This window comes from Antennarius striatus, chromosome 18 (assembly GCF_040054535.1).
Source record: "Antennarius striatus isolate MH-2024 chromosome 18, ASM4005453v1, whole genome shotgun sequence".
Classification (NCBI taxonomy): Eukaryota; Metazoa; Chordata; class Actinopteri; order Lophiiformes; family Antennariidae; genus Antennarius; species Antennarius striatus.
The window spans coordinates 1934771-1947125 of NC_090793.1; the positions used below are offsets into that span (position 1 = coordinate 1934771).

A 12355-nucleotide genomic window follows, 5' to 3' on the forward strand; every position below is an offset into this window, starting at 1 on the left:
TTCTGTTCTGGAGCTGCAGTCGGAGGTTAATCCAGTCTATCTGGAGCAATTTTTACACATTCTAGCTTTCTGAAAAGGAATAAAATGAGCGAGGATGACGGATCAGGTCTCGATAACGACGTCTGGATTGCCCATTACTTCTGCCTTATTTTCTTGTTTACTCTCCGCCGCCTCCCAGAACTCCACCATGGGGAGCGGGATCAACGATCCCGGGGCACGCAGGCCGCGGTTATTCCATCGATTGCACTTTGTGACATCCATTTGCGGAGAAGGAAAACAGGCTGAGCTGAGCGCCTTTGAGACGGGAACCAATGTCCTCTTTTGAAAGATGAAAACCCGTCTCGTGTCGCGCTCACGCCATTAGCCGCTACAATGGAGAGCCCCCGAGGCCCCGCGCTCGCCGTTAATGGGAATTGAGTCTGAGAGCGGCGCTGCAGAGGCACGAAAGCGGCGCCGCAGACGAGACGTCGTGCTCCAGCTTTTCCAGCCGGTTACCGGCAACATCTGCATCGCAGCCACAACCGAAAACCAGACATCCGTTTTCCCCTGAGCGCCGTCTGACAGGCTCCGAGCTGAGACATGCAGTATTTTAATCAAACCATGTGAAGCGTTCTTTTTTTTCTTTTTTTTAAACTTTATTCACTCTAACGGATTGTTGAGAAACTGATTTTGTCTTTTATATCTTTGGAGATAATTTTCTAATTAATTTGCTGTAATTTATAACAGCAGTATTTAATTTTGATTATTTCTACCTAGTGGGGCCCCGTTTTAATTACACAGGTAGATCAAAACCAGACTAACGATAAACCCTGCTTATTCGATATGCAGAAATTATATTTTTTAAATTTTTTGCAGTTAATTTTTAACTGGACAAATGCTGATTATGTTTTAAATCAGCCAACTAATAAATGAACTTATATACGTAATAAAATATCGGACTTTATTTATCCAGTCGAGGTCACATGATCGCTGCTGGAAGCGTTACTCCTGAGCCGACTTTCCTTGTCCTTGCGGTGTGCGATGGTACTCATGCTATCTGAAATCATGCTATCTGACCATGGCGGCGTTGCGGCGGCGACGCTCCCTGCTAACAAAAAGAAAAATCGAAAAAGCAGGAACAATAAAACGCAAACGTCTGCCTCAGCACAGCTGCTGTCGTTTCCACTCAGCAAAGCCACAAAGGACATCCTGTCAGAACGTAAAACAGCTGATCCAGACGAGTAATCCTCTCCGTTCCCGCTGCTCTCGTCCTGAACGTTCCGCTTCTATTTTAATGAAACGATATGAAAGGAACGTTTTTTTGTTGTTGTTTTTAAGGCTGTTTTTCCTGGAAAAAATGAACACGAGGCGTCTTTTGGAACGTTGGAGATCTTTCTTGTTTTTCTTCCTTGAGGGTCTTGATCTTTCGGTTCCGTCTTCAGAGCTTCGTCTTCGTCGTCTTCTGACAGCCCCCGGGGGATTTCTTCCTCGTTGTGTCGCAGGTCAAAGGTCACGAGGATCAGCTGACTTCAATAACGTGGTAAACAAGACGGAGGGACGAGACACCGGAGCTCTGAAGTCCAAACCGTTTGAGTCCCTCTGGTGCTATCTGACTTCATTTTGACGTTTTTGATCTTTATATAATTTTTTTAATGAACAGAGGTTTTGTTTACTTTGACGTGATTCTGATTTGTTTTGCACTCGGAGGTTGTTTTCAGCCGTCGGTGTGTAATCTGAATGAAAAGCAAGGGTCAGATATTCTCTGAGGAAGATCAACAGCTTTGTGAAGCTTCATTTAACCACCCATTGTGTATGTGTGTGTGTGTGTGTGCGTGTGTGTGTACATGTACGGGTGTGTATGTCTGTGAGTGTGTGATGGCTGTTCCCTTTGCAGCTAGTGAGTTAAACTCGGGCTGAACCCGGGGGCCTGGATCCAGGATGGGGCCTCCTGGGTGGGAGATGTCACAGTCCTTGACAAGACATGGAGCTAATAACTTGTTCACATATGTGGTTGACGGTTAATGCAAGTGAAATTACACACTCTATAATCTCAATAATCCTGCTTTTAACAATGCCGTACCTACGATATTTTTTAAAGCAGGTGGTTCCAGGCAAGATGTGAGGATTAGAAGACACCCAACATAAAGAAAATGTTCACACAGCGACCAACTATAGGTTATTCTGTTTAGAATCATTTTAGTACATCTCTTCTCCAGTTCTTTACCGCTACTATTTCATTGTTTTGGCATATTTTGCACATTTTAGATCTGCTTTTGCTAATTTCTGGAGGTATTTTCTACATGTGTGGTAGTGACTATTCTCTATCCTCTTTTTCTCTTGTGCAGTGAAAGGTAGTGACCTCAGCAGTCTTGAAAGAAATGAAAGGGCCGTGTTGGATTAGCCATGTAAGACCGGACATTGGAATAAACAAATATTTGGTCTCATTGACTTTGAATCAACTCTTCAGCGTCACTGACTTCCCTGGTTTGGCCATAAATCACCTGTGCCACCATGAAGTCAAAGGCTGTAAAAGTCCAGGCAGATCTCCGAAAAGACCTGGCACGAAAAGAGGCTACCGGAAAAAAAGAGGTGAGAGACTAAGAGGACCGAGGAAAAGAGATGAGAATATGTTGAGGAAGTAGAGCCAACGTGGAGGTGGCAAAGGCCAAACAAGAGGTTTATGATGACAGGTATGCCAGGTGGAATACTTTGGAAGGAGAGAAAGGTCTCTACATGTTGACCACACAGAGGGATGGAGATTGGAAGGATGTGCAGGAGGTTAGGATAGAGATGGATAGAGATGGAGATGTGTTAACTGGTGCCAGCAGTGTACTGGTAGATGGAAAGAATACTTTGAGGAGTTGATGAATGAGGAAAATGAGACAGAAGGTAGAGTACAAGTTGCAAGTGTGGTGGACCAGGAAGTAGAAATGATTAGGAGGGGTGAAGTTAGAATGGTACTAAATAGGATGAAGAATTGGAAGGCAGATTCAACAAAATGTGAGCAGAAATGGAGAGTTCAGATTTGTGGGAAATAGAGGTTTAAGTTGATGAGTCACACAATGAAGACGTGGAAACAAGTAGTGGAGGCTCAGGACAGAAGTGAGCACTTTTGAGCAACAGGCACGGATGGGGTTTGAACCCATGATCCCCGGTTTACAAGACCGATGCCTTTCCACTTGGCCACCGTGCCACGCAAGGTGAAGGCTGTCCCTCTGTTAGTGGGTATGTCTATAACTAGGACAGTAGATCAAAGCTCAGAGGCAGTGTCTATTTTCAAATGTTTTGGGTTTCCTCTCTTCGGCTCTTTCTGTCTGACAATCCGCTCCCAACTTCTTCTTTGTCTTCAAAGAACCGTAGCTGAATTTCCATCGATGCCCTGTACGTTAATGGCAGATTTACACAAAAGACACTGGTTTTTGTTGCACAGAGACTATTCTCAGGCACGGACGGGGTTTGAACCCGTGATCCCCGGTTTACGAGACCGATGCCTTACCACTTGGCCACCGCGCCAGGCAATAAAATCTAGAGCGAATAAAGGAGAGTAGATCAAAGGTCAGTACCGATTATTATTACGGTTCCCAATTATTACAGTCATGGGAATGAATGGAGGGACAATCAGGGATAATCATTAGTCTGACTTTGATCTAGCTGTGCAATTTACACAGGATCCCCACTGATAGCAAAGGACTTTGAATCCTGCTCCTAAGTCCCTCCAGTAGCCTTTCCACCTGCTTTCCTGCACATGCCGTAAATGTGTCTTAGTCCTGTCTTCAGTCCACAGTAGGTGATTTTCCATTGACGTCCTGTACGTTAACGGCACAGGTGACAGACATTGTTAACCCAAGCCAACTCTGATCTGGTATGGAATTCTTTAGATGAATGCTCATATTAGTTTGGCAAAGTTTCACACTGAATGCCCTTCCGGCCACAACCAGTCTCCTCTTTAACTGAGATCAAGGAACTGATGAGGGATGTTGCTCAGAGATAAACCCTTTCAGTACATTTACACAAAAAATGCTCCAATCTGTCAGTGAGGGACTGGTAGCAGGCAGACAGGGTTTGAACCTGTGAGCTCCAGGTTACAAGACCTATGCCTTTCCACTTGGCCGCCATGCCTGTCAATACAAGACTTGTCCCTCCATTAGGGGCTACCACTGTAACAAAGACCATAGATCAAAGCACAAGGAGAGTCTCTATTTTCAAATGTTTTGGATTTCTTTCCCTCGCCTCTGTCTGACAATCCGCTGTCCACCTCTTCTTCAAAGAACAGTAGCTGAATGTCCATTGACGACATGTATGTTAACAGCACTTTTACACAAAAGAGTGGTTTGGGCAGCAGAGGGATTCTTCTCAGGCACGGACGGGGCTCGAACCCGTGATCCCCGGTTTACGAGACCGATGCCTTACCACTTGGCCACCGCGCCTGGAAGTTAACAGGCACCATTTGCGTTTTTCCTGTTAGTGAACACGCCCTTAACATTTGACTACCATGCCAGATGGCCAAGTCTTACAGGTGTGCTTTGACTCTATTAGGTCAAGGCACAAGTAGAGTGAACAAAGGAGAGTAGATCAAACATCAATACTGGTCTTGATTATTATTATGGTTCACAATTATTGTTACAGCCATGTGAATATATGGAGGGACAAGCAGGGATGACCATTAGTCTGACTTTGATCAATCAACCTCCATTTGTATAGCGCTTAATCACATCAGCAGACATTTCAAAACGCTTTAATAGACAGAGAAGAAGAGAAGCCCAACAGAACCCTCCAGAACAAGCATAAGCGACAGCAACGGGGAAAAACTCCCTCATTGAGGAAGAAACTCGGAGCAGGATAGAATTTCCAGTCCAAAGTGGCAAAGTGTGCTTCAGTTGCTGAAGTGGGCTCAGGATTTCCAGGCCTTTGGGTTTCAATAAATGAATTTCCTGCCTTATATACTTGTTGCCCATTATCAAAGAGGAGGGTTTGATCTACCCATTAATTTACACAGGATCCTCACTAGTAGCAAATGAATTTGAATCCTGCTCCAAAGCTTCTAAACTTACTGCCTTTCCACCTTCTCTATTGCACACACCCTAAATCTGTCTTCCTTCTGATTGTCATGTCTACCAACTGAGCTTTTTCTGTTTTAGTCCTCTCGTTAGAAGTCACTATTTTCAGATCTTGGGGTATTTCTTTTCCTCTTCTCTTTCAGTCTGAGAATTTGCTGTCCACCTCTCCTTTGTCTTCAATCCACGGTAGCTGAATTTCCATCGACGTCCTGTACGTTAACGGCATCTATGACTGATGTTGTTGACCCGGGCCACCTCTGATCCATTATTAAAGTCTCATATTAGTTTGGCAAAGCTTCACGCTGGATGCCCTTCCAGCCACCACCCTTTGTATTCATCTGGCCTTGGAACCGGCCTACAGTTGGCACTGGCTTGTGCCTCCGTATGGCTGCATTCATAATATTATAAACCCTTTTTCTGCCCCAAGCATTGCAGGTCACAAGACCCATCGCAGGGCCACACGACAAACACACACACATTTACTCACACCTTCAGACAATTGGTGTGATCAGTTCAGCTAAGTTGCATGTTTTGACGATGTGGGAGGAAGCCGGGGTACCCGGAGAGAACCCACAGACACAGGGCGGACATACAAACTCCACACAGAATTGACTCCAACCTGGAACTTTGTTGCTGTGAAGAGACAGTGCTACCCAAAAATTCACCAATCAGTTCAATGAAATAAATGAACTTTTATGAAATAGTATGAAAGAGCTCCTGAGTGTGGACGTCCTGCACCTCAGACTCCTTTACCGTTGGCCTGAGGGGAGGAGCTGGGGGTGAGGTTGCAGACACCGCACAAGGTGGGGTGTCTGCCAAGAGAGAAACTTGTGAGGGATGGCTGTGTTGAATGCTGAGCCGTAGTCATGCCAGGCAATGTGGACAATGTGGTGTGGTCAATTCACCTAAGTTGCCTGTTTTTGGGAGCGGGAGGAAGCCGGAGGAACCCAGAGAACCCCAAGAGAATCCGTGCAGACATGGAGAGAACGTACAAACTCAACCAATGCCGCCCTATAATAAATGTCATGTTGTTTCCCAAAAAACAAATGTGACTTTTAAAAGGTTTGTTTACTTTTTTGTGGTTGAAGACTTGGACAGGCCTTCAGGTGCAGATCTGGATGGTTGCTTGACCGGAGTAGATCTGTCAGTGGAAAATGGGTTACTGTACCACTTCTTCCCCTTCTTCTTGTTATTCTTCATCTTCAAATTTATGATCTGGGCCTTCATTTCTTCCATCTGAGCCATCATGTCCTTCTTCTTCTTCTCCCACTCCCATTCTTTCTGCTGCATAGTCTGGCAGATGGATGACTTCTCCTCCTTCCACTGGGTTTCTTTATCTGCTAACTCCTGCTCCTTCTTCAACAGATTTTGTAGGAAACAATTACTTTCCTTCTGGCTATGCGCAGTTTTGGCTATATTCTCCATCAGGTTGGAATGAAAAAGGTCAGAGGTCTCTTCCATATTGGTTGTCATTGCATCTAAATTTTTCCTGTTCTCCTCCAACTGAGCCACAATGGAAGCATTCTCCAATATGGCCTCATTCAGATTGGTCTTTAGGGAGTCATTCTTTCTCTTCATCTCCTCCAGCTGCCTCTCATTTGCCGTTACACACCTCTCCAGTTCTTCATACAGGTTGTTTATGTCATCCGTATTTTTTTGGAACTGCACTTGCAGGCTGTTCCTTGTAGTATCTGGGCCACAGGTGTCGTTGACCTCTTGAGAGGTTTTGTTGAGGACCTCTGCAGAAGTTTTGTTCACACCGATCTGGGACTTAATTTCCAGGATGTTCTGAGTGTTCCTCGTAGTTTCTGGGCTACAGGTGGTGGTGACTTCTAGACTGTTGAGAACCTCTTCAGAGGTTTTCTTCATACCGATCTGGGACATCAGTGCTTTCAATTCATCAATCTCCACATGTTCCTTCTTTGTGTTCAAGGTGGTGGTCACTGGCTTGGTGACTGGGTTGGTGCATTGGTTAATGACTGGATTGGTACCGGGGTTGGTGACTGGATTGGTGCCTAGGTTGGTGGCTGGATTGGTGCCTGGGTTGGTGTCTGGATTGGTGCCTGGCTTGGTGTTTGGCTTGGTGACTGGATTGGTGCTTGGATTGGTGCCTGGCTTGGCAACTGGCTTACTCTTGACTGCGTCTGCATAGGTCTTAGCCATCTGAACTTCCACTGCACCAATCTCCTCATGTGTCTTTTCAGAGGTTTTCTTTGTAATCTGAATAAGCTGAACCACTTTCAGAGGACCTTCCTTATCCATTTGTCTTTTGCTCTCAGTGAACCAATCTTGTGTCCTTTTATAACTTCCTTACATAGTTGGAAGAACTTGACTTTAAAGGCATTAATCTTTGATATCCTGTTTTTGATCTCTTGAAATGGCCCTCCTAGGTTCAGTGACCTTCCCTTTACTGTTCATTCATTCATTCATTCATTCATTCATTCATTCATTCATTCATTCATTCATTCATTCATTCATTCATCTTCTTATGTGCTTCTTCCACTTTCTAGGGCACCGGGGTTGCTGGAGCCTATCTCAGCGGTCTTATGAGCGAGAGGCAAGGGACACTCCATGCGTGATTCCAGTGTATCGTAGACAAACGACCACTCACTCACACACCCACACCTGAATTTTGAAATACGGATCAAAACCACTTTCAGGAGGTAGTTTAAGATGAGGAGGAGAGCGAACAGTCTGGGTTGGGGGTGAGGTTGCTGTCCAGACACCCCTCTCCGCCAGAGAGGAACTATGACATCGGCAACCAAGAACCGTTGGTGTTGGAGGAGTGGCATCTCTGGTCAGAGGGGAACGTAATTAGCGTTATTTATTAATGTCTTGCCTCAAAACACGCAAGACTTTCCTGCTCAATCAGAATTATTCTCTGGAAATATGATTTAATTACCACCATGCATGACCTCTTGAAGCAGTTTATATCATTTCAAGTGAAAAAGGATTTCGGATCAACTGCCAAATGGAAGTAGTGCAGCAAGCAGGCTGACAACATTCATCTTTGTGAAGAAATTATTTAAATCAAGAAAACCGAATCAAAAATTTCCAGTTTGCAACTTCCAAAATTTGAGGATTTGCTGTTGTTACTTGTCTTTTTATGAAAAGGAGTTTTTAGCTTTAATAATCAGCAAAAAAACTTGTATCGATTTGAATTCTGGAAAAGATATCATCAATCAATCAATCAAGTTTTAGATGGGGGTGATACTGGTGGGCTTGGAGGTGCAGGTCCACAGAGGAAGGTCCACAGCGGATGAGAGGATGAGGGGTGGAACAGTATGATGACACCAAGGAAGAGAGGCAGCAGGACCCCATCTGATGGTTAGGTGAGGGGTGATACTGGTGGATGGGAGGTGCAGGTCCACAGCAGATGGTCCACAGCGGATGGGTGGATGAGGGGTGGATCAGTATGGTGGTGTGGGGGGAAAAAAAGGAAGCCGGATCCCAGCCGATGATTAGGTTAGGGGTGGTACTGGTGGGATGGGAAGAGCAGGTCCATAGCAGATGGGTGGATGAGGGGTAACCTGAGAAAAACCTGTGAAGACATAGAGCACAGAGACTAGTCTTAAATAGTCTAGTCTTAAATAGTGAGAGGGTGTCTGCCCCCTGAACTGAGGGAGGGGGTGGTTCCACAATAGAGGGGCTTGACAGCAAAAGGCTCTAGCCCCCGTCCTACTTTTATAAATTCTAGGAACCACCAGTAGGCCAGTATGTTGATAGCCTAATGCTCTAGATGGATTGTATGGAACTAAAAGTGAATTCATGAATTTATATACATGTAGACCATGCGCTGGCAATGTGTCCGGAGCGTCTCCTAATGCCCGTACGTCCGCTGGGATTGGCTCTAACTGGAGCTCCAACTGGAGTCAGTCCTAAGCAGCGCGGACAATGAATGAATAAATCAAATCAATAATGAAAACACAAACTGTGTGCTGCCGCCTTCTTCCTTAAGTTGTTTGTGTAACGCTTTAGCATGAAAGCAATGCTATCAGGTTTTCATTTCAGGTAGGGTGTTAGCCCAAAGACACTGGGGAACCATTTGTGATTTACAAAAAGTGCTCCACCTATTTTAAGCTAAGTACTAATCATTCATCTGGTTTTCCTTATCAACCATTTTTTATTCTACTTTTAGGCTTATTGATGGTTTAAACAAGCTATTTCTAAGAAACAGCAGGAACAATGCTGATCTTGGAAGTACATTAACTTTAAACAATTTGGCATTGCTTAAAATTACTTGGATGATATTAAAACATTTGTTTTGACTTGTGATGTCAAAAAAACCCAAAAAAACACAGATATCTATCCAATCAAATGCTTTCTTTAGAATCTAGAGCGATTGCGACAGCTTTGGATTGGAGAAGTACAGATGTTCTTAACATGTTTCGAGGAAAAGCCTGACTTCCACTAGTTGCTGCTAGACATGTGTGAGAAATTGGATTTTTTTTATTTTTTAAGGTGACAAACAGGAATTTGTGTTTGTGTGTGTCCAGAGATAAGATGCCAAGGTTACAGCTCTGTCCTGCCTGCAGATCGACCAATGATCCACTACGACGTCGATAAGCATCGTGCCACGCCAGAGCGTTCGACTCAATTATTCATCACTAAACTCTTTTGTCTCCAGTTAGCGGATCAATAGCTCCTATAATTAGCTTTCCAATGAAGGTAAGTAGCACACCGCATTAAAGATCATGTTTCCAAATTACGTCGGAGCGCCCGATGTTTGGCTGGTGGAAAAAAAAAACAGCGTGAAAGGCGGGGTGGGCAGTGTCAGGGTTGTCATCCTTTTGAATTAAGGGGTGATTGCTTATTTACAAGCGACACAACTTGGTATTGATTTCTTCAAAAAATAAAATAAAGATGGTCACATGACCACTATATATATATATGCTGTATGTATGTGTGAGAGAAACAGGTAATCTAACAGCATCTGTATACGACTGGTCCAACCCTTGACTCCGCGCTGGCGCAGGAGACGTCTGATTGGTCGTCTGAGGTGTTGAAAAGGGGCGGGGCTCATGAGGGATATTTTCAGAGTGTTGTTATGGCAGTGGAACACAAAGTACAATCGTTGTCAGTCAGGAATCAGGTGGCAAAGTCTAGGCGTTGGATAATATCCCTCATTATATCGGAACTTTAAGCCTCTGCTGTAATAATTCCTCATCTGCCATCTGGCAGCGCTCGTTTCGCTCGTCTTCAGCTCCCGCTTAACAAACTCAACCGGGGTTGATTTGCTGCTGCTGATGAATCTTCTTGATAAAACGTCTTTTATTTATCCCATGTTCTGACATTGGGCCCAGATTCTCCCAGAATCCTCTACAGGGCGTCCTCCGGCCAGACAGGCTTGTAAAGACTTTGATTTGTATGGCCAACAGTTCCACCGGCGCAGATTTAATCCTATATCTCAGCGCTCCTCCCTCCCTCTCGGCACTATTTTCCAGTAGATTTGCTAAAGTGTCCTCTCGATAAGCTGATGATCCGTTTGCTTAATAAAACTCAGGAGAACGATACTTAAAGCTTCTTAACTGGGTTCCCTCCTCGCGAGAATGACCTGAAAATGTGGAGTATTTTAAATATCGAGGGGGGGAGGGCGATTTATTTCCAGACGCCAGGCTTCAACCTGACAGTTAAACTCAACACAGTTTAGCACAGAGGCTGCTAATGGCTAACGGCCAATGCTAATAACACGGGTGTGTGTGTGTGTGTGTGTGTGTGTGGCAGGGGTCACACACGCCGCTCACACGCGGAACCTGTTTCTAAATGTCAAGTGTTTGTGAAATAAATGTCAACCGGCGCAGGAATGAGAACTTGGCGGCCCCCTCGGCGCCGGCCGGCATCGATAGGAACGCCGAGAACAAAACGACCGATCGGCCGGCGAGGAATTCAAAGAAAAGGAGAGAATATTGGCTGATTCCTGTTCCTTTGAACAGCAGCTGGGGGAGGGTCTCCGGTCAGAAAGACTCGCTGCTCCTGGTGTCGGGTCAAAGGAGGCTGATGGAGGACCAGGTGTCTACTTCTGTCGCCATCCTGTTCGTCGGTGGCGTCTGACATGTCGGCCATTTTTTGTTGGCATCAAATTACAAACGCACCTTAAAACAAGACAGCGTCGTCAACCCCAACCTTGGCCTGACAGGCGAACTGGAGAGGGTCCATAGCACCCTGCACCTGTGGACGCAGGAGCTCCAGGACCAGTCGCTCTAGGGTCTTCATTACGTGGGAGGTAAGAGCGACCGGTCGGTGGTCGTTCTTGGGTACAGGGACGATGCGGGAGGTCTTCCACATTGATGGGACGCTCCCCAGCCGCAGACTGAGGTTAAACAATCGCTGCAGGGGGTCCCCCAGTTCCGAAGCACAGGCTCGAAGGAGTCTTGGGGAGACCTTATCTGGTCCAGCTCAGCTCAGTTCAGTCGCTCGTTCAATAAAAGATAAGAGGAATGGAGAATTAATGGAGACGCACACGATAGTATGAAAACTGATGAACGGGAATTCAACATGAGACGAAGAAGAAACAGAAATGTCTTTAATTAATTCTTCCATGGGGGATTTTTTTTTTTAAGAGTCATTCACCAAGAACAGGAAAGTATAATAATGTCTATATAATCATCCTTTTTTCTGACCCTCGAGATCTATCTATCTACCAACCTTTGTTACAGACGCGCAAACTGACGTACATACTTATGGAGGGACAAGCGCAATAAAAAATAAATTTAAAAAAATAAAATAATAATATGTAATACAGTAATACTAACCACAATAAAACATAAAAATATATTAATAAAACAATAATAATAATAATAATAATAATAATATGCACTACAATAATATGAACCACAATAAAATGTAAAAATATAATAATAACACAATAATAACAATGATAATGATAACAATAATTATCATCATTATCATCATCATCATCATCATCACAATAAAATATAAAAAATATAATAACATAATAATAATGATAATAATAAAAAATATTCGCAAGAATAATATTATTTGAAATGCTGAAAGACAAACCACCTACTGAAAATGAATTCTAAATTCATCAAGTTCAATGACATCCTTTAGATGAAACAACAGCTCAACTCTGCCCCCTATGGTGAGAAGTATGACTGTACCATCTACAGTATATCTGAACATAAAAGTTCCCAAATATTTGGATTATGACACAATTCAGCACAAAAAAACTTTTCCTGACCTTTTAAAGCTCATTTCATTTTATTTTTTAAAAATATTTATTCAATCCATTTAAATAAATGTATAAAATGCGTGAACACACTCAAATCTGTTCCAGACTAAAGACGTCCCTAAAAGTC

The 12355-nt window shown here is 44.0% G+C and overlaps 3 non-coding genes across 3 annotated transcripts; all 3 read right to left on the reverse strand.

Annotated features, from left to right (window-relative positions):
- Window positions 1-3100: 3100 nt before the first annotated feature.
- On the reverse strand, window positions 3101-3172 carry trnat-ugu (transfer RNA threonine (anticodon UGU)). The gene has a single exon. It is a non-coding gene; the product is annotated as a tRNA-Thr (tRNA).
- Window positions 3173-3420: 248 nt separating this feature from the next.
- On the reverse strand, window positions 3421-3492 carry trnat-cgu (transfer RNA threonine (anticodon CGU)). Its single transcript has one exon. It is a non-coding gene; the product is annotated as a tRNA-Thr (tRNA).
- Window positions 3493-4334: 842 nt separating this feature from the next.
- trnat-cgu (transfer RNA threonine (anticodon CGU)) lies at window positions 4335-4406 on the reverse strand. Its single transcript has one exon. It is a non-coding gene; the product is annotated as a tRNA-Thr (tRNA).
- Window positions 4407-12355: the final 7949 nt, after the last annotated feature.